This window comes from Haliotis rufescens, unplaced genomic scaffold (assembly GCF_023055435.1).
Source record: "Haliotis rufescens isolate VD_foot unplaced genomic scaffold, xgHalRufe1.0.p SCAF_1, whole genome shotgun sequence".
In the NCBI taxonomy this organism is placed as follows: domain Eukaryota; kingdom Metazoa; phylum Mollusca; class Gastropoda; order Lepetellida; family Haliotidae; genus Haliotis; species Haliotis rufescens.
In genome coordinates this window covers 64,216,920-64,238,611 of record NW_025963779.1, presented here as the reverse complement: position 1 = coordinate 64,238,611, position 21,692 = coordinate 64,216,920, and the positions used below count along the sequence as shown (strand labels likewise).

Below are 21,692 nucleotides of genomic sequence, written 5' to 3'. Positions count from 1 at the left end.
ACAAAGAACAGATTGGTGTTCTTGTTGTGTGGCAGTCATAGGGAACGCTTTCGTTGAAGTCATTGTGCTCGTCATGTACACAGGTTCCGTGCCAAATAAAACCAGATCCACTGTGGTCCACCGTCTTCATGTAGGAGGCCTTAGAGGTAACCTGATTCACACACTCATTTCGAAATTAAGCAACATGCACTTGGTATTTTATAGGGGGCACGGGTGGCCCAGTCGTCTAAGGCGCCGCGATTCGCTGTGCAGAGTTGCGTCCCTTGGGCACGCCAGAAACCTATGATTGTGGGTTCGAATCACTTCAGTCACTTAAAACACCTCACGCGCTCATGAACAACAGATATGATCTTTGATCTCAATAACCTTTAACTAGTCTCTGATAAACGTTTTGGAACGTAACGTGGGCGTTAAACATATTATAGCTTGGTTAACCGTATTCCGGTGGAATATTCTAAACTTGTCACTCTTGTACCACATGTTCAAGGGTGTATTTTCAGGGGAACAACTGAGTTGCCCTTGCATGTGTTTGTAAAGGGTGGCACCGGTATGGCAGGATACGCTCCTGACACCCGATATCATTACTGATTGATAGTGATTAATTAACACACGTTTATGATGTAGTCGGAATCGTAAAATGGACTCTTTATGTGAGTGAGTGAGTTGGGTTTAACGCCGCTTTTAACGGTATTACAGTTATATCGCGGCGTGTCAGCTTAATGTGGGAGGAAAGCCCGAAGTGATGCAGGTCTCAGACGTTTACCATTTCGATGAAACCCACGAGCACGGGTATGATGCTGACAAACCTAGAAACATAATTTGGGCGAATCGGGATACGAACCCACAATCACAGGTTTCTGGCGTGTCCGAAGGGACGCATCTCTGCACAGCGAATCGCGGCGCTTGAGACGACTGGGCCACCCGTGCCCCCGACTCCTTATGATAACGGAAACGGTTTTGATTCCTTTATGTACATTAAGGCCTATACAAATATCGTAAACGATCGCCTACTTCAGAACTGAATGACGAGTAGTTTCTAACAATTAAAAAATATAGCATTATATTTCAAAATGAAATTGTGCTACGGCTGTGCACGCTCAGATTAATTTGACAGACGACATTTGGTTTTTCAATCAAGAATTTGTCATCCTTTTTTGATTGAGATAGAAATGACTTCAAAATGAAAAATAAAATATTCTTTAGAACTGTACATCCCACTCGTGGCCATTGAAGTCGGGTGATCCATGATGTCAGCTCGTGGCAGCCATGCACGTGCATCTTCTTGTCGTCTGCCGACCTCGTGTAATCTGTCTGCACGTGCAAGTTGTAGACAGGGCAGATGTCGGCATCATATAACGTGAAATATTGATTGCTTTCGCCAGCTTTCTTCTCAGGATACACAGATTGACAAACGTGGCTAATTATAGCCTATTTCCAGGTTGCTTAAGTCTCTTGATAGAATTAACGGCTGCACGGCAAGTTTGGTAAGCAGGACCAATGCTGATTCCAGAAACTATTTTTCCCGTGATTGAAAAAATCCTTCTGCAAAGAACTTGCACAACAAAACCCATAGTCATATAAAGGCACACGGCGAGCTCGGTGACCTTTTAGTTTGGTATATACTAGACCTGGAACAATAGCAAGCTTTGCCGGGAGTTCTTCGTGTCCCAGTTTCCTGGTCCTCCGTTACATTCTTGTCAGTTCCACGACAGCATGGAGTCCGTTTCATGTCAGGAGTGACCTTTTGAATGACAGGGAAAACAATTTCTTCTTTTTCTGTCTTGGCCTACCAGCATCGTTTGTTCCGCGTACAACAAGAGTGTATAAATACTTGCTCAGAAACACATGTAATAGTAGCTGGGCATGAAGAATGTTGGTCCTCTCTGTCTCAATGTATTCTCATCGGATTCCCGCATTTACACAGCAGAAGCATGGAAACGATGTCGTCAGAGAGATACGTCGTCCATATTTCCACGAATACGATCATCGTTCAATTTGCTTTGGCCTCAGAGTTCTAGTTGACAAGCTATTGAGTCACCATCTAGTGGGGCCACTATTGTACCACCATCTAGTGGACCCACTATTGTACCGCCATCTAGTTGACCCACTATTGTACCGCCATCTAGTGGACCCACTATTGTACCGCCATAAGTAGACCCACTATTGTACCGCCACCCAGTAGACTCACTATTGTACCGCCATAAGAAGACCCACTATTGTACCGCCATCTAGTGGACCCACTATTGTGCCGCCATCCAGTAGACCCACTATTGTGCCGCCACCCAGTAGACTCACTATTGTACCGTCATAAGTAGATCCACTATTGTGCCGCCATCCAGTAGACCCACTATTGTGCCGCCATCCAGTAGACCCACTATTGTGCCGCCACCCAGTAGACCCACTATTGTGCCGCCATCCAGTAGACTCACTATTGTGCCGCCACCCAGTAGACTCACTATTGTACCGCCATCTAGTAGACCCACTATTGTACCGCAACCCAGTAGACCCACTATTGTGCCGCCACCCAGTAGACCCACTATTGTGCCGCCATCCAGTAGACTCACTATTGTACCGCCATCTAGTAGACCCACTATTGTACCGCCATCTAGTAGACCCACTATTGTGCCGCCATCCAGTAGACTCACTATTGTGCCGCCACCCAGTAGACTCACTATTGTACCGCCATCTAGTAGACCCACTATTGTACCGCCACCCAGTAGACTCACTATTGTGCCGCCATCTAGTAGACCAAGTATTGTGCCGCCACCCAGTAGACTCACTATTGTACCGCCACCCAGTAGACTCACTATTGTACAGCCATCCAGTAGACCCACTATTGTACCGCCATCAGTAGACCCACTATTGTACCGCCACCCAGTAGACTCACTATTGTGCCGCCACCAAGTAGACTCACTATTGTACCGCCATCCAGTAGACTCACTATTGTACCGCCATCTAGTAGACCAAGTATTGTGCCGCCACCCAGTAGACTCACTATTGTGCCGCCACCCAGTAGACTCACTATTGTGCCGCCACCAAGTAGACTCACTATTGTGCCGCCACCAAGTAGACTCACTATTGTACCGCCATCCAGTAGATCCACTATTGTGCCGCCATCCAGTAAACCGACTATTGTGCCGCCATCCAGTAGACCAGCTATTGTGCCACCACCCAGTAGATCCACTATTGTACCGCCATCCAGTAGACTCACTATTGTACCACCATCCAGTAGATCCACTATTGTACCGCCACCCAGTAGACTCACTATTGTACCGCCATGAGTAGACCCACTATAGTTTGACCATCCAGTAGATCCACTATTGTACCGCCATCTAGTAGACCCACTATTGTACCGCCATAGGTAGACCCACTATTGTTTTACCATCCAGTAGATCCACTATTGTACCACCATCCAGTAGATCCACTATTGTACCGCCATCTAGTAGACCCACTATTGTTCAACCATCCAGTAGATCCACTATTGTACCGCCATCTAGTAGACCCACTATTGTACCGCCATCTAGTAGACTCACTATTGTACCACCATCCAGTAGATCCACTATTGTACCGCCATCTAGTAGACCCACTATTGTACCACCATCCAGTAGATCCACTATTGTACCACCATCCAGTAGACCCACTATTGTACCGCCATCTAGTAGACCCACTATTGTTCAACCATCCAGTAGACCCACTATTGTTCAACCATCCAGTAGACCCCCTATTGTACCGCCATTCAGTAGACCAACTATTGTACCGCCATCTAGTACACCGCTATTTCATCCACCTTCTAGCAGCACAACTGTACCATCTACCTTCATGACTCTACAGCTATACACCTTTGAGAAGACACACTATTGACAATTCTGCCGATGTTGAGAGGGCAAAATAGAATTCTACTGTTAGCCGTGATGCCCATACATGAGGACCTCTCTCGTGTTGGTTTCAGAGGGATCCTGGTGATTGTCTGGCGGTGTCCCAACACGGGAAGCTCTGATGAGGAACGGGTGAACGATAACTGCTTCGGCTTAAACCAATGTCATCACAATACAATTACCCAGAAGAGAAATAGCAAATACTCTGTGAAGATCAGCCACATTATTGTTCGCGGGAGGCCTAGATTAAATAACCTGAATGACAAATGCAACGCAAAATTACAGAGCAAACGATGATATGTTTGGTAATGAATGTATTGCGTCAACGTGCTGTGCAAGGATACTGTGTCGAGTGCGCAAACATGGTAATCGCTATACTCGTGATTAGTGATGCGTGATTAATGGCCTTCCATATCATTAACATCAGTCCTGTTTTAGTTCGATCGATACCCTCTTAAATAATGACAAATAAATTCAGCGGGTAGCAAATTGACACAAGGACTAGCCTCAGTGAGAAGTCCTTAGTGGTCTTAAAATCAATTTGTCACATTTAGAAGGATTTGAAAAGCATGGTACCATTGATGTGTTCGATTGCATCAAAGCCGTCTGACGTATTCTGCTTGCAGCGCTTTTCACACCCAACCGGAGTGAAACGTGATTCAAGAAGAATACAAACTAACTTTGAAATTAGCCTCTGATTAGCTTCTTTTTACATTTCGGAGAAGATTGAACAAGAGAAGAACGGAATGACTCCACATGAACAACGCAAGTCGTCTTTGTTTAGTGACACTGTTTCGTATGCGCATGGATGTGTAAATACTAGTACCACATGTGAATACATGGCTCAAGCGTTGAGACGTCTGAAGTGTGTGTGTGGCTGCTTGTACTAGTCCGGACTGATGCCGATTTATAGTGCTAGCTCACTGAGATACCATACCGCAGTTTAACATGAATACCCCACTCAGACACAGTATACTGACTCCGAGCCGACCAGTCCTTGTTTTAGCCCCTTAATGCCGAGCGCCAGACAGGGTAACAACAAGTACCATCTTTAAACGTCTTTATGTATGACGCGGCCGGGGATCGAACCCCGGACCTTCCGCTCTCTGGGCGGACGCTCTACCACAAGACCACAGAGGCGGTCCTGAAGTGATGAAGAGTTAAACTTGTATGGTCGTAAATCTGAACATCAACCAGTAATTATGACAAATACTATTGCCTTGAGTGAGTGAGTGAGTGAGTGAGTGAGTGACTGACTGTGTGGGTGACTGTGTAAGCGGGCAAGCGAGCGTTCTTTAACGAAGCAGTCATCAATATTTCAACTACTTCATGGCGGCCTGTACATGCATGCAAACGAGTTTAAGCCGGAAAAAGCAATGGTTGATAGCATGAGCCATATGAGCACGATCACACACAACCAGCCAGGTCACACTACCAGATTCTCATTAGTCGGCTCTGTGGTATCGAGGGCGAAGTCCCAACGGAGTTGCTGGTAACAATAGTTATAATAAATCAAACGACAAATCCTTTCTCAATGTGACAAGAAACCTCTGCTGAAAGCGAATCCGACCCTAAAATGAGCATGTGTTTATGAATCGCTATCAAATAGTATTCATACCAGGTAATTTCCGTGTTTTTTTCAGGTGAAAACATGACTTGCCTTTGCATGTGTTTGTGGCGGTTGGCACTGACAAGATACGCTCACCTTTTCACTTTTATTTGATAGTAATTCATAAAAACATGGTCATTATATAGTCGGAATCGTACAATCGTCTGATTTAAGCAGAGATTTCTTTATGAATATGGACAGGGTTTAGTCGCTTTTATTATTGTGTGAACTCTTCAATCAAGGTTTAACATGAGAAGATCAGTGAACGCTAAAACCAATTCACCGAGTGTCACACTGATGGCGTGTACCGAGACCTATCTGAACGGCACTACACTGTCAAGACCTCAGGGACATAGCTGTTTGATTCCTAGCTTCTGACTTAGTCCTCGGTGCCACGTCAATTATTTTATCCGGGCAAAAACAAATATGTTTTGAAGGGACTAGTTCCCTTGCGATAGCGTCGTCACGTCCACGTCGCCTGGCTGATACTGTCGTCACGTACGCGTCGCCTGGCTGATAGAGTTATGCATTCCCATGGTGTCGTTTACAACGTTACATCAGATATTACAAAGGGTCAGCACAACGCGAGTGAGTCTTGTTTTACGCCACACTGAACAGCATTTCAGTTATATCACAGTGTCTCTAAAACGTTTGCAACTTCGATGAAACCCACGAACACTGGTGTGGTGCTTACAATTATTGACACATAATTTGGGTGAATCTGGATTCGAACCCACAGCCATAGGTTTCTGGCACGCCTAAGGGACGCAACTATGTACAGTTATATCAGATGTTCCATGGGGTTTTCACAGCGTCTTCAATCCGGCTTACATCCCGTGTTGTAAGCGACTTACATAAAGCTATTGATCAGATATGTTCCGGCATCGTGTATTTCTGGTTGGTAAGACTGCCAGACAAATGAATGTCTGCTTGAGACAGGCTATTGGTGTGTGCCCGACTCCCGGGGGCCCCTTTACTCCAGATCGATGTCGGTAATATGCATAAACATTGCTACCCAGAACATACATTGCTTACAAGTGGCTGCGTCTCTTGTGCGGGTTAGTCGGGTCGATTTTGGAAGAATTGTGCTACTTAGTTTTTGACATGGACATCTCGCGACTACCTAATTGAGCATTCATAAAGTCTGTACTGTTGTCCGATTGAAACAATGCAGTAGGAGATAAAATGAGTGTTTGTTGCATGTGTTGTACTTGTACTATGTTAGTCAGATACTACATTTGTGGCCCATGTGAGTCAGATACTACATTTGTGCCCTATGTTAGTCAGATACTACATTTGTGACCTATGTTAGTCAGATACTACATGTGTTACCTATGTTAGTCAGATACTACATTTGTGGCCTATGTTAGTCAGATACTACATTTGTGGCCCATGCGAGTCAGATACTACATTTGTGACCTATGTTAGTCAGACACTACATTTGTGACCTATGTTAGTCAGATACTACATTTGTGGCCCATGAGAGTCAGATACTACATTTGGGACCTATGTTAGTCAGATACTACATGTGTGGCCAATGTGAGTTAAACACTACATTTGTGGCCAATGTTAGTCAGATACTACATCTGTGGCCCATGTGAGTCAGATACTACATTTGTGGCCCATGTGAGTCAGATACTACATTTGTGACCTACGTAAGTCAGATACTACATTTGTGACCTATGTTAGCCAGATACTACATTTGTGGCCCATGTGAGTCAGACACTACATTTGTGACCTATGTTAGTCAGAAACTACATGTGTGGCCCATGTGAGTCAGATACTACATTTGTGGCCAATGTGAGTCAGATACTACATTTGTGGCCAATGTGAGTCAGATACTACATTTGTGGCCTATATGAGTCAGATACTACATTTGTGGCCCATGTAAGTCAGATACTACATTTGTGACCTATGTTAGTCAGATACTACATTTGGGGCCTACTTTAGTCAGATACTACATTTGTGGCCTATGTTAGTCAGGTACTACATTTGTGGCCCATGTGAGTCAGATACTACCATTGTGACCCATTGCTGTTGTCGAGGTGTAAACTGAAAGGTCCAAGTGACAGAGACCAGGTGAACTACATACAACATAACATAAGACGTGGGGTCTTCGTGCTTCGTGATTGACGCCCACGTTAGCTCTGGACTAACGTACATCGAACGCATGGCAATATCGGAATGAGTGATTCAGTTAGAAGACTATTAAGTCGGTGGGAATGCAAACAAGATCTCATTCACAAAATGAAACGATCCCATTACTATCTGTATTTCTCAGTCCTTACTTTACAGCTGGCATAAGTGAATTCCTGTCATACATGTCTGAGAGGACCAATGAAGCTCAGAATAGTCCATTAAATATAACAAGAGGATGCTGTGGATGATCTGAAGCCATATTAGCAGGGGGAATACGTCAGTCGCCGTCACTGTTCAACGAAGAGAGTGTCATGCATAAACATAGACACAAGTGTTACATTTTTACATGGTCGCATGATTGATGGCCTGTCAAGATTCATGTAAACCAATACACTGCCTCAACATGTCGATACAAGACGGTGAGGACGAGGCTATGATTGGGTGATTATAAACAACTAATCTGCCTCAACAGCTTTGCAACTGACTTCATTTCATAGACGGGAGGCAGATGTATAAAAACATCCTCCGTGGTAACGATGATAGATGGCGAACTGATCGGAGGAGGCGGTTGTCAACCACGTTGGCAGTAAACATGACAGTTTATCATTAGTATTGGCAGCAATTCCAGACAACTATGGAGCGTACTGTTACCACAGTAATGATACAGATACCTCATCTTCGTGTATCCTGGGTAATATAGTTCCCTTCAAGAACAACACCAGAGCTTTATTTTAAGTCCGTGTCGTATGACTGACGTAAAACATTAGCCGTCCAATCAAATCACACGCAGGTGCGAGAGACATTCTGTGGGAAGTTAAGAGAGATGGAGATTTGACGTCACTCCTCAAACAAATGAGTTTAGGTTATTGATCATCAGAATATAGAATACACCCGATCACCGAGGGTGGGACTACTAACGGTAAAATAGTGTTAAAAAAACTAGAAAAAACTAGATGTCTGCTCCATATTTGGCAAAAGATATTCACAGATAAGAGCAGGGATATGGAATGTATTATTAGTGAAAGTCAATAAATCGTAGTTGGTACATAAATATCCAGAACGAAAATACCCCCGCCATCTTGCTCTGATAACGGAATCAAGCACAATACATAATTTACTGCAACTGTTATCCTGCGTTTCATTTGGTGTTCGCCGTTTCATTGATTATCCAAATATAACGCAACCTATCAGTTACATTGGAATGGAATGTCCTACAACCAGTTGATCATTACAAATAAAATTACATCAATTTACATCAAACAACAGTTTGCAGAATAGCAGAAAATATTGAAATATTTTTTACATCTATCTCGAAATCCAGCAAATCCGGCCCCCGGACACTGGGTACTCTGGACAATAACTGTACAAAATAACATTTACCCATATAAAAAGGTCATCACCAACCATCCCTCTCCAACCCTATCCTGTTCGTATTTACGTCCACCCTTAATGCTGTTTGAGTCAACTAAATTTGTTTGTTTATTGTTCAACGCCGCACGCAGCAATATTCCAGCCGTATCACGGCGATTTGTAAATAATCGAGTCTGGACCAGACAAGCTAGTGATTGACATCATGAACATCGATCTCCGCAATTGGGATACGATGACATGCATCAACCCGGTTAGTAAATCTGACCACCCGATCCCATTAGTCGCTTCTTACAACAAGCATGAGTTGCTGAAGACGAATTCTAACATGAATCTGCACGGGGGATTTTCCTAGGAGCGGTGCCATCCGGATTAAGAAGGGTTGGCTGTATGTATCGTATGTGACGTAATATATCCCACACATGTCGGCTTCGGTTCAGTAAAGTGCAATAACCCCGGGGCAGTCTGATCAGAGTGCACGTAAGGGAGTCCAGATATGCCATATTATCAAACCAACGGATCGATATTAAAACTGTTTGTACAGCCAATATCTTTGAAATACTACGGAAGCGGAGTAGGGCCACGGTATTTCCTACGTAGGACTTATTATCTCCTACGTAGGACTTACTATCTCCTACGTAGGACTTACTATCTCTTACGTAGGACTTAGAATGGCCTAGAATCACTATCTTCTACGTAGGACTTACCATCTCCTACGTAGGACTTACTATCTCCTACGTAGGACTTACTATCTCTTACGTAGGACGAGGTATGGCCTAGAATTACTATCTCCTACGTAGGACTTAGTATCTCCTACGGAGGAGATAGGAAGTCTTACGTAAGAGATAGGAAGTCCTACGTAGGAGATAGTAAGTCCTACGTAGGAGATAATAAGTCCTACGTAGGAAATATTTTCACCGTGGCCCTACTACGCTTCCGTAGAATACAGCGTGTACGTATCAAATACAAGATACTTTCCTTGAGTATTGACTACTGGGATCTTGCTTAATAAAAAAATAAGAAATATACAATGACTGTATATTTTGCTCTTTGATGCTGGTAGCGAGATATCCAGTGATGATGAGATTCTTGTACTGGCTGTCGACATCTGTCAAAAATCAATTCCGCCATTGTTGAGAGATGTAGACATTTAGTTCCACCAAAATATATCGCTCTTTATCGTTCCTCGGCGACTCTCGGCGCTGGAGAATAATAATCAATGCGTTTCTTCTGGAGCAAATATTAATTCGGAATGATATAAGATGAAAGTGTTATCTGCAGTTAGGTATGCTGAAGACACCGTTAATCAGTTTGGTTCATGAAAGGTATCACCGGCCACATCATCTTTCTTAATTGAATGGAATTATTTCCAAGTCAGGAGCGTCCTTATTTGGGCATGTCGGTTATTTTCAAATTTTAATCTCCAGGAATAATTCCAGCTGTTTTGAAGAACTTCCAGCAGAATCAACAATGAGGGTCACCGTGACATTAACCTTCTGTGACGTTTTTTTTGGCAATGTTCAGTATTTGTTTTGCATAACGCTGTAATAGACTCTTGCAGCAGCGCTCTCGTGATAACGTAATTGCACAGAACCGGGATAAGATACGACGATACAAAATAATTTGCAAGCCGACAATCGTAATTTTCGTAAAACATAGCAACATTAGCATTTGTTTTAATGACTTGGCGCGGAAGGCGACTTCAGTGATAAGCATTGGTCTCCGGAGGTATACCGACGGCGGATCACTTCTTTGAGACAGATCATTGGCTATGTAAACAGTGCAGATGAGTCAATAACCCCCTAAGGCTATTTACCCATGAGAAAGTTGGCATAAACGAGAGTGCATGTTTAGACAAACAATGCCTGACTCGTGCCTATTGTACGATGTTTCCAGGTTGGCCAGGGGTGGAACGTATTGCACGGATAGTATTATAATGTATATTCTACAGGATATCATATTGCCTGCTATGTGTCCCATGCTGTCAGGAACGGCGATGACGTCATTGACAGATCTTGTTTCACACGAAAATAGAGTGATAGAATATAGAAGTATCCTTGCTTCTTGGCTTTTCCGAACACTAATTAACAAAAATCATTATAGAAATATAGAGTTGGGCGGGTTATCATAATTTGGTCTCGCAAATAACAATCTTTGTTTCTTCTACAGGGAACTGACAAAATTGTGATTCTCTAAAACTAGTGGGGAATAATAATTATTACCACGAAAATGACTAGAACCCTGTTCGGATATAAAATAGAAAATCAGTGAGAATGACGGCTGTCGGTAACGAATGAACCTGGGCCGTGAAAACAATATGTTTATAGCATAAGTGGCGGCCCCTGGTGTTGGGGTATTGTGACATATTCTCAATATTGTTTCGATCTTGTTCTAGATATTGTTACAAAGACACGGAAATTAATAGCCAAACACCTTGACTTCACTAGTGGAAGATTTGGCTCGTGCCCATGGTATTACCAGCAAATTTGATTCAATGTATACAAAACTGGGCAAAGGATAGTATACACTTGAAAATTGTTTGTTTGTTTGTTGTTTAAGGCCGCACTCAGCATGAAAACTGAATTTGAAAAAGAAAATACAAACGTTATGAAAACATTAATAGGCTGAAACAGCCGCGGAAACACTGCAATCTAACGGTCCACTACACAACTCTGATACCAGTATCAAATACATCATCATGGAATAACCATTTGTTGTTTATTTCTTTATTCGCCATCATCAAACATGAGTGTAAACATTTCCTTGCCCGGCAGCTTACTTGGTCTGAAACTCCACATGACATGATCCATCGGATCCATCGGATCCATCGTGCAGTCCATTGGTCGTATTCCACACAAACAATGCATCAGTTGCACACACCATATAATCGAAGGTCTGATTCCCGTAGCATGCTTAGTTTTTGGGTGCCATTGTACCCATCTTACAAACTAAGTTCACCATGTTTTTTAGCTTGCTTAAACCATTACCTAACATTATTTCTTGGTGTGCTCGTAAAAATTTACTGCGGTCAACCCGAAATCCAAAATGGCGTCCAAGATGGCCGCCTAAGTGGGAAAATTTCTCAATGCACTCATTACTCTGTTAAAACAATAACAAGTCAGCTTTTTCAAAATCAGAAATAATACAAAGTACAAAGAGTTGACCTGGGCTGAATACAGGCATTTGGCCATCGCCCTCCTTTGATAAAGTCACTATAACATGTAAATGGGCTCACAAACAAACGAAACCATGTTCCAATAGATTCGCATCGATAAACGTTGTGCGGGTACCAAAACATTCAACTAAGTCCTATCTGAGCGTGTTCTGATCACCGACTGATGCGCCATTTAGCAGCCATTGTGACCACGTATTTAACAAATATGGGATGCTGGAGATTCTCATACATATCCGTATAACAAGCCTGTTGCACTAAAGGAGTGAGTATTGTTTTACGCCACTTTAAGCAATACCCCAGCAATATTACAGCGAGGGACACAAGAAATGAATTTTCCTTTGTTGGGAATCAAACCCGGACCTTGGGCGTAACGAGAGAGCGCTTTCAAGACAAGGCTACTCCGCTAGTAATGAAACACGTACTACGGACTACACGAAGTACAACTAATTGTATTGAAGATAGACATACAATTATTCAGTCTGGGTCTGTGTATTTCTATCAGGACAACACAGGTCACGAGCTGTATAATAGATAAAACATCCCACAGACCAATCTCTGCTCACCTAATCATGCTCATTACGAGAAGGTTTCCCGGTGCGATACTGATTATGGCTATTACTGATCCCAGTATAAGAGCCGTCGTATCAGAAACTTCCGAAGGTCTGTTTTGTTCAATGCTGCTTAGGAAAAGGCCATAAATATATTGGAATTAATTCTATGTAAAAGTTATTTACAATGTAATATTGTTATCTGTCACTATAATGCCCTTGGCTCGTGTATTAATTGAACGACTGCAGCGGTCCGTCATTAGTTCTAATCTCGTTGCCACGGAAACAACGGTAATTATCTATTTTTCGTTTGTCCAGAAAGAGGTTCATCGTGTTAATTTGTTCTCTATAATCGACTCGTTTAGTTCGACCTCGTCGGAGAGTTTGTAGGCATGGAATATTAGTAACATGGTCCAGTGTGCAGAAAAAATCTACAAACATAATCAGTGCGAATCTGGGATTCGACCCACAATCATAGGTTCCTGGCACGTCTAAGGGAAAGCATCCCTGCACAGCGAACTGCTCGCCAGCGCCCCCGATTACTGTTGAAAAGTTACACTCAGTTAAATCAAAATACATGAGTAATGAGTATGTGACATGTGAGTAATTAGTATGTGACATGTGAGTAATGTGTATGTGACATGTGAGTAATTAGTATGTGACATGTGAGTTATTAGTATGTGACATGTGAGTAATTAGTTTGTGACATGTGAGTAATTGGTAATGAGTATGTGACATGTGAGTAATTAGTATGTGACATGTGAGTAATGAGTATGTGACATGTGAGTAATTAGTATGTGACATGTGAGTAATGAGTATGTGACATGTGAGTAATTAGTATGTGACATGTGAGTAATGAGTATGTGACATGTGAGTAATTAGTATGTGACATGTGAGTTATTAGTATGTGACATGTGAGTAATTAGTTTGTGACATGTGAGTAATTAGTATGTGACATGTGAGTAATTAGTATGTGACATGTGAGTAATGAGTATGTGACATGTGAGTAATTAGTATGTGACATGTGAGTAATTAGTTTGTGATATGTGAGTAATGAGTATGTGACATGTGAGTTATTAGTATGTGACATGTAAGTAATTAGTTTGTGACATGTGAGTTATTAGTTTGTGATATGTGAGTAATGAGTATGTGACATGTGAGTTATTAGTATGTGACATGTGAGTAATTAGTATGTGACATGTGAGTAATTAGTATGTGACATGTGAGTTATTAGCATGTGACATGTGAGTAATTAGTTTGTGATATGTGAGTAATGAGTATGTGACATGTGAGTAATGAGTATGTGACATGTGAGTAATGTGTAATGATTATGTGACATGTGAGTAATGATTATGTGACATGTGAGTAATGAGTATGTGACATTATGTTTTCATTACCATATGTTGTTTTGATTGAACTGTGTATATTTACACATACCTAACCTTTACATCGCAACCCTTTAGTTAATTCCATAATTGCATGTCCGATATTGGAACACTTCTAACCCTGATATCGCGATATACATTCACGTTCCCGAGGTTTCCCCCTACTTCTGTATGTTTTTGTATGTGTAAGACATAACACATGCCAGACAGCCGTGAGAATGGTGGCACTTCGTGGCTACACTGCACCACGTAATACGACGGTATCTACACCTTGGGCGGATAAAACACTGGGAGATATAGGGCATACATGCCATACGACTTATTATTACAAAACGTTTCTCAAAAACGTCATGTTCACATAACACACGCCGATTAAAATTGCCGTCGACGGCCAATTGAGAAGCTTGGTGTTTGATTGGTGTCTGATGTGGTATTTCGTGGTGTATGGTAATACAACGTTACTGTCAGCGGTTTCATTTCCATCGTGGAGGCAACTGTCTGCCGTCAGAGTGTGATGGGTTTACTGTTGGCAAGTTGACACTGGGACCGGACTAACATGGTGTGAAGCGAGAGATAAACACAGCTCCTGGGTTGTTGGTATTCATTGTGGTAATCAACGATACGATAATTCCTTCAAGATGTTATAGTCTGTGTTGGAGATGGTCCCCTCTCTCGCTCGCTGTCCGTTGTCTGTCTCTCTCTGCCCTTGCGCGATAGAAACATTAAGTCAGGATTCCACTCACTGATGAAATGACTAATCCACGCGCGAACAGAAACAGAAACTGATACAGTATATTTGTTGTGTGTCATTTCCCCTATTCTCCGCTTATTTTCTTGAAACCACAAACAGTGGCTCAAAAGATTTATTTTGTTTGTTTGCCGTTTAAAGCCGCACTCAGCAATATGCCAGCTATATGACGGTGATCTGTAAATAATAGAGTCTGGACCACACAATCCAGTGATTGACATCATGAGCATCGATCCACGTACGCAATTGGAATATGATGACATTCATCAACCAAGTCAGCGAGCCTGACCGCCCGATCCCGTTAGTCGCCTCTTACGACAAGCATATTCACCTTTTACGGCAAGCATGGGTTGCTGAAGACCTATTCTAACCCGGATCTTCAAAGGTGGGCACAAAAGAGAACCTTGAAATGCATCATTAGAAAATGCCAAAAGCATCAAACCGACAGCATGACAACGAAATATCTCTTTACCGTTCTTTGTCTGCGAGTCTTGAGTATGGTTAGCTATACTTATAGTCTATAGAAAGGTATTTAAATCCTTAGTATTACGGAACGACAGAAGCCGCTTTAACGTATTAAGATTTGGGGATACTTTCATGCAACCGAACACATAATTATCTTCGACAAATGTCATAACTGTGAAGCTGGGGAACAGGATCTGACACACAGGACCCAACTATTGACACCGAGCCAAGCTTGGGCCCTAGAGCATGCTCGGCTATTGGGCCTCTGAATTGTACCTCGACCAGGTAGGGTCGAGAGCCTCTGCAGAAACAGAAGGTTGGATTTGATTTCATGTACGCCTTTTGTATCTGGAGAATGTTGTGGTTCGTATCAGAAACCCTATGAAGGATGTTTGCTGGCGGAGATAACATTGCAGTGTCAGGAGACGTCATCCTCTTTTGTCCTTGACGTAGAGTGAGTGAGTGAGTGAGTGAGTGAGTGGGTGGGTGGGTGGGTGGGTGAGTGAGTGAGTGAGTGAGTGAGTGAGTGAGTGGGTGGGTGAGTGAGTGAGTGAGTGAGTGAGTGAGTGAGTGAGTGAGTGAGTGAGTGAGTGAGTGAGTGAGTGAGTGAGTGAGCGAGCGAGCGAGCGAGTATTGTTTTACGCCGCTTTAAGCAATTTTCCAGAAATAACACAGCGGGGGACATCAGAAATGGGATTCACACATTGCACCCATGTCGGTTACCCGACCGCCCAATGAATCAATAAATGAATGAATGAATGCTACCAGTGTGGCAGTACATGCGCTCCAGTTCAGTTAGCACACGGTGTCTTGAAGTGATTCAAACTGTACACATAGAGTCGACAATGTCATAAATATATGTATGTGCGTGCTTATTTTAAAAGAAACCTTTTTAAGAGAATACGCGAAAAAAGACTTCATCATGTACCCAATACAAAGTTAAATATCTGTCGACCATGGCATCTAAATGTTATACCACGGTATGTAATATTGCCACATACCGACGTATATTATGTAATCATACATATTACCAAATGCATGGCAACTAATGAATGAGTCGCACCATGTGGCCAACTAACTGGAACGTGGTTTGTAGAAAGGCTATAAGTACTGAAAAAGCCAAACAAAGTTGCAAACAGACAATCTCTGCCACGAACCAGACCGAAGTGTTTTGATCAAGCGACGCACCTGGTCGGCGTGTTATAACGAGGTCGGTGTCGGTGAGCGGTTGTGTGGGCTTGGGGGCGAGGCTTACAGCGGATACCCCTCTGATGTTATTACAGTCCGAACGGACCAGGGCACCCTGGGGCGACGTGACCTAGCCATCTTCTCACCTTCCCAACACGTGACTTACAGACCGAATCACCAAGAACCGTCATACATAGAATGGAATCGTACATTTAGACAGCATTTAGATACAATATTATCTATACATTTGTGAGTGTCTCTTTTTGGATTCATGTATTACCGTATTCGACGTAATAAGCGCCCGGGCGCTCTCAAAATTAGAAATAGGGGGCTCTTATTAGAATATTATTTTGGTGAAAAAAAACATGGATGAAAGATAAATTTCGTGGTTTATGCTGACAGCCTGAAGTGTTTATATGCGACAGATATATTTTTCCAGAATTTAATTGCCCATAATTAAGGGTGTATATAACACACGAGTGCGTATTATACGCGAATAAATAAGTCCTTTGTACATTGATCAATCGGAAGGGATGCAAATTGGGCTTGTTCACTAGCCAATATATCAGCAAATATCGCCGTGGGCGCTTATTAGAGCGGGGCGCTTATTACGTCGAATACGGTACATTATTTAACGTGTAGCTATGCAAAGTATTCCAAATCAAAAGTTTGTTTCACTCATAAGCCATCTTACAGATACTTAAGCATACTTGGTGAGGTTAGGTGAAATCGGGTTTCACGTCGCGTCCAAGATTATTGCACTTATATAGCGACGTGCATGCACCAGTCCTTGTTTTAGGCCCTAAATGCCAAGAAACAGGGTACCAACAAGTACCATCTTTTAACGTCTTTTGGTATGACGCGAACCACGGACCTTCCGCTCTCCGGGCGGACGCTCTATTAAGCTTACTTGATTTATGAAACTGTCACCATTTTTCATTCTCATTCCCTTCTCAGATCTAACATACTCACCCCCTTTTCAGTTGTTTAATTTAACCTTATGTACAACTATATTTCGGTAACAATACGCTCCACCCATCAGTGGGGTACACGAAGCACGTGATGTAGACTTATCAGTTGTCGGACTTCCATTTTGTGGAAGCCTCGGTGGCTGAGTTGGTCAGGTCGCTGACATTGTGTGCTGGGGTATTCGGTGCCTCACTTTGAGCTTGGGTTCGAATCCCGCTTCCACCCAATCAAGAGTATACACTGAACTAAGAAAGTCTAATACCAAATATCATGAGTGAGTGAGTTGGGTTTAACGCCGCTTTTAACAGTATTACAGTTATATCGCGGCGTGTCGGCTTAATGTGGGAGGAAAGCCCGAAGTGATGCAGGTCTCGGACGTTTACCACTTCGGTGAAACCCACGAGCACGGGTATGGTGCTGACAAACCTAGAAACATAATCGGGGCGAATCATAGGTTTCTGGTGTGCCCAAGGGACGCAACTCTGCACAGCGAATCGCGGCGCCTTAGCCGACTGGGCCGCCCGTGCCCCTATACCAAATATAACATCTATAACCATAGGTTAGTCTTCTGTATGTCAATGCTCAAATCACTGTGAACTAATCACATCCTTTCATATTTCACATGATAACTAATAAAGAGAAGGTACTTAATACACATATTCTGTTTCACTCTTATCTTCCAGTATGCTTGCTCTCGAACGAATCCTTTTATCTAATGATGTTGAACTGTGGAAATACATCTATCGATTCAAAAGCAGATCAATTACACCATAACGACTTAATAAAGATAACGCTAAAACCTTTCAGATCTGATCTCTTAATAACATATGCTGAATCTCGATCAGTCTCGTCAAGAGTCATATTACCGACACAAGATGTCAACCCTGAAATGAATCTTTGATGTCAGTGAAGTCACATGCAGCCACCGCATAAAACGTTCTGACAGATAAAAGTTAATCAACGACCGCGCTACTCTGCATTCATACTGCACGAATTCATATTCATATTCGGGGCAATTTGGCTAACACCAGAGGCCCTGACTGAGAACACCCATTGTCCTGTATTGGTTAGAGTGTGTGTTGAATTGGCTAAGTAACGATTAAGAGTTTCTGGTGAGAAAAAGAAATCGATTTATCTGACCGAGACGCGCGACGGGCCCCTGTCCATGGATACGAAATATTCGTCACACCTTCGTATGTCTGATAATCTAGCTTCTCGGTATCCGAGTATTACTTAAAGGTGAATGTTGTTCCTTATTAAATATTTGAAGATTTATGACGAATCTGTATGCATTAACAATCATACTGGTAATCAAATTTCAAAATGAGAAAATAACTGCGCAAGAGATAATGATTAAATCCCAGTATGAATGCCATTATCATGAAATATTAATAATTATGCCATTTACCAAATGCGAATTTTTAAGCGTTATATTCATGATTATTCGTCCTGGAGTATCGACTTCTCAGCTCCTAAAACATAAGTTGCACCTTCATATGACGTTATCAGAAACACGACAGGTATCAATTCTTTCAGTTTATGAATTGAATCCATCACAGTATTTAATCTCTGTCATCGTATGTTCAGGATTACGAGTACGCGTCCTGACCTGGACAAATGACGTAACTTTATGCATAGTTTGCATGGTCAGGTCCTATCAAAGGAGCCCCCGTCCATTTCCATCTATAGAAATGTAAAAAAGCTAACCATTTGAGAAGACACGCCGATTTAACCCGGAATCACCGAGTCCCGGCACATCACGAACAAATTGCATTATGTTTGAATTGGTCCGGAGAGGGGTTGAGGCAAGTGCGCTTGCTGTGGCATGTATTATTAATTACATTTAATCGGTTTTACTACAGTCGTTATTGATCTTTAGATAACCGTCAACCAAAAACTGATAAATGTTCCTTGCACAAACTTGCAAAAAAAATAGAATTCACTTTTTGGGATTGCCTCTCTTGCTTCGACGAGCTCCCAGGAATAATTGCATTAAATAACCAGACTTTCCTGTGACTAATTATTTAAGTGGATGGGGGGTCGATGGGGGGACAAATACCCCTCAAATCACGTCCCATCATCATAAATTAGAACTTGCAGTAGTCATGTAGACCGAAGCTACATTTGGGTGCCCGTGTTCAAGTCTACTCACACGAGTGAACGGATATCTTGCGAAACGGTTCTAATAATGAATGGATTGTTCAATCACCCGGAAAGAAAGCTTGTTTAATCTCGGACTGCATATTTCGACAACTTAGCTCAATGTGGGTGGCACAAAGCTACCCAAGATGTACACGTTCACAACTTTAAAGAAATCCCACCAGCATAGTATGGTGCTGACAAACCAAGGATTTCATTCGAAGCAGTCGTGGATTCGAAACCTCGGTCCGGATAAGGGACACGACTCTGCACAGCGGAGCGTTAGCCCATCTGCCTCTCACCGTGATACCAACGACTGGTACTATAGTAGGTTGAATTGGGGGCCTACAGTAATAAAAGCATATTAACTGCAGAACATGGCCGTACTTCATACTGTTCGTACTGGGTTTCATTAAGTAATGGAGGTGATAATGTTATTAGCATGAAGCTGTTTCTACAACATATGTTTATCAACTGCTTAAAGTTAATCTTCCGCCTATGCCCCGTAAACTATAGTTAATGAAACCTTTGTTTTTATCCCAAATAGTGAATATTTTACATGTAGTCTAAGAAAAATTTAATTGTACAGTAAATATTAAACTGACGTCAATATATCTTCTCCACCTGCCTGTTTTAATTATTTGAACTTGTTTTCAGACCTACCGTCATGGGTGTTGGACACCATGCCACGTTCTTTAAAAATAAATCTTTATCATCATTTAACACGTTTTTTACATTCAACTCCCTCACGTTGTACATTGCGGACTGTTTTGCTTCAGATTGACAAACCTAATTTTCGTTGTTTTCACACGCAAGGCAGCCCTGACAGACGTTACTTTAGCTTCAAAGCACTCGCAGCGATAAGTTTGACACGCCTTGCTGGCATCCCTGTTGCTTCATGACAAGACATGTTCAAGTGGCGGCATCCCGTTAACGACACTGTCAAGATTAAGGTTTGTCTGTCCCTGGGGGATTCATGGCTGAATAGGTCCCACATAACCATGCTTGCCGCATATGCCATCCGCGATTATCCAGTCGTATTATATCTCTATTCTACTTGGTTATCTACATCGGGTATTAAATATATTTATCGTAAATTGCCGGGCAAAAGAAAGTATACACCAATGTTTGATGGTGGCTAAAATGAAACAAACATGAAATGGTTATTTGGTGATGAATTTGATACGAGTACCATAGTAGTGTTTTATTACCTACTTGTCGGGGTGGTATATCTAGAATATTGCTGACTGCAGCGTAAATCAACTCACTCACACACTCAGTGACTGTTGCCTTGTACTATCACGTCTATACGAAATATACACTCAGTGATAGCTTGGCACAGCCGATTCCACCTTCACCCTGACCGCGCACCTGGCTCTATCGTCAAACTTGTACAGCAGACAGTCATTGTGATTAAGTGGCTTGTCAGTATCATTTCAGACTTTCTATTTCTTGAAAAGTGAAACCTCGTTAATCCGTTATCCTCATTTTCAGTTTTAGTCAATTTGACCACATGAACAAATTTCCGGATTAGCGAAGTATATTTATGGATTAATGTACCTTTGATTAGACGTCGCAAACAGTTATCGCAGGGATTCCGGATAAGCGGGGTTTAACTGTGTACAGGAAATACATTGTGCTATATCTAACTTTCATGTAAACAGTGCTGTCGTTATAAAACATTACCATATACCCCAAGCGTGAAATTCATAGACGTGAATTCCTAGCCACCATAGTCCCGTAGAACATACGTACACTATTCTTATGTAGATATTGACAATGTACTCAATATACCTACATGCACAAACGTGAAAAACGGATCTTGCCGATTTTTTTTGGTTTGTTATGTGTCTCAACATTTAGTTTGTTTACCAAACTCTAACACAATGAGTAATTCAATGAACTTTTAATGAAGTTTTTGGATGACTGGACGCGTAACCTGGATGCAATATATATATACAAGTGCATCAATATCAATAAGTGAGTCATCTGGTTTTACTTCCTCTCATAATACAACCCACATTTACTGAAACGGGCTATAGACTACACGTGAGGAGATATCTCTCTGCATGAATGAACACCGA

General features: G+C 42.2%; 1 protein-coding gene across 2 annotated transcripts in view; it reads right to left on the bottom strand.

Annotated features, from left to right (window-relative positions):
• Nucleotides 1-21,692, bottom strand: part of LOC124142405 (hemicentin-1-like) — a 74,707-nt gene that overhangs the window by 36,487 nt on the left and 16,528 nt on the right. The window lies entirely within an intron of this gene.